A 1,937-nucleotide genomic window follows, 5' to 3' on the forward strand; every position below is an offset into this window, starting at 1 on the left:
GATTACCAATTTAGCAATACCAGTAATCTTCAGAAATACCCCATACCAAACACACCGTTAGTTTATGCGAGGTACTGTTAACCCATGATCCTTGCAGTTTGATCCTGAGATAGAAAAGGCAGGAAAACTCAGAAAAAGCGCAAAAGAAAGAAAAGCAAAAGAAGCAAAAGCATCAAGCTCGACGAAACCAAAGGAAGAAACTATGACTGACAACAACGCGATTCAGAATCCTCCCAGAACTTCGGGAGATTACATGACTCCAGCCCGAGTTCCGCAGACGGCGAGTATTGTTAGACCCAATGTGGAAGCTAACAACTTTGAGCTCAAGCCAACACTGCTGCAACTGATTTAAAAAGATCAGTTCGCTGGAGGAAGCTCCGAAGCCCCTACAGTCATCTAGAGAATTTCTTGCTCTACTGTGACACCTTGAAGATGAATGAAGTCTCACGTGACGCCATCTTGCTCAGACTCTTCCCATGCTCACTGAAGGAAGAAGCAAGAGGGTGGTTGCAGTCACTGCCTCAAGGAAGCATCACCAACTGAGATGATTTAACGACCAAGTTCTTGGCCAGATTCTTCTCAGCTTCAAAGATGGCAAGGCTCAAAGCATAGATCACTTCTTTGAACAAAAAGAAAGTGAATCCTTGTACGAGGCATGGAAAAGGTTTAAAGGACTACTCCGAAAGTGTCCCCAACATGGCTTTGAAGCTTGGGAGAAAGAATGAATCTTCTTCCAAGGAATGATGCCTAGCACAAGAACCTTGGTGAATGTTGCATCAGGGGGATCATTGAAAACAAAAATTCCAGAGGAAGCGCTGGAATTGCTGGAATCTGTAGCCTCTCAGGAGTTCGATAATGCTCCAGTCACACAAAAGAGAGCGGGGATCATGAAGCTTGACGGCTATGATGCGTTGTTGGCCCAGAATGAATAAATATTGCAAATAAATAAGAAACAACAAGCACAACTAGATGCTCTCACAAAGCAATTTTCCAGTTCTCAAGTCTCTTTTGTTAACACTCCTCAAGTTACTTGTGGTATTTGTGTAGGTACTCATGCTACTGAAGATTGCGATTTCATGAAGGCACCTGAAAATGCAGAAGTCAACAGAATCTGGTTGATCAAAAGAACCAGAATAATCCGGGAAGGAACCAATGTGGAAATAACTACAATCTAGGGTGAAAAAAAATCAAAATCAACACCTATGGTTTAGTTACAAATCAAATCATCAGTTGAATCCTCCCCTTCCAGTGCAACAACAGCCCCCACCACCACGCAACACTTCAAAGTGAGAGAAAGCCTTTGCACAGCTGTCCAAGACCACCTCTGACTATATTCAAAATGCAAATGCCTTAAGAGATGAAACAAGAGCTTCACTCTGGAATCAAGAAGCTTCTATTCGGAATCTTGAAACTCAGATTGGCCAGTTGTCAAGACAATTTGCTGAGAGAGCTAAGGGTACCTTCCCGGGAGACAATTTCATTAATCCTATAGAGCACTGCAATGCAATTACCACAAGAAGTGAGACAATGATTCAGCCTATAGAGAAACAAACTAAAGAAAAGAAGAGAGATGTGAAGGCATTGGTTGAAGAAGAGAAGAAAGAAAAGGCAAGGGATACTATTGAAGTTGACAAAAGCAATCCTGAAAAAGCCGAAAAGAAACCATTCAAGTGGAAAAAGAAGAAAGCTCTAGAAAGACAGAACAAGCCATTGTATCTCTCTCCATATGCTTGAATCCTTTATCCTCAGAGATTGAAGCAAGAGATTCAGAAGCAGCAATATTCAAAGTTTCGAGACATATTCAGGAGGTTGCAGATAAACATTCATTTTGCTAAAGCTTTAGAGAACATGTCCAACTATGCTAAATTCATTAAAGATTTACTATCAAGAAAGCGTAAGTTGCAGGGATGTGAGACAGTAACTCTGACAGAGGAATG

General features: G+C 41.5%; 1 non-coding gene across 1 annotated transcript; it reads right to left on the bottom strand.

Annotated features, from left to right (window-relative positions):
• Positions 1-597: 597 nt before the first annotated feature.
• LOC133312719 (small nucleolar RNA R71) lies at positions 598-703 on the bottom strand. Its single transcript, XR_009751722.1, has one exon. It is a non-coding gene; the product is annotated as a small nucleolar RNA R71 (small nucleolar RNA).
• Positions 704-1,937: the final 1,234 nt, after the last annotated feature.

The sequence above is a fragment of the Gastrolobium bilobum genome, unplaced genomic scaffold (genome assembly GCF_033153095.1).
Source record: "Gastrolobium bilobum isolate Gb01-03AN ecotype WA unplaced genomic scaffold, APGP_CSIRO_Gbil_v1 utg14484, whole genome shotgun sequence".
Taxonomy (NCBI): domain Eukaryota; kingdom Viridiplantae; phylum Streptophyta; class Magnoliopsida; order Fabales; family Fabaceae; genus Gastrolobium; species Gastrolobium bilobum.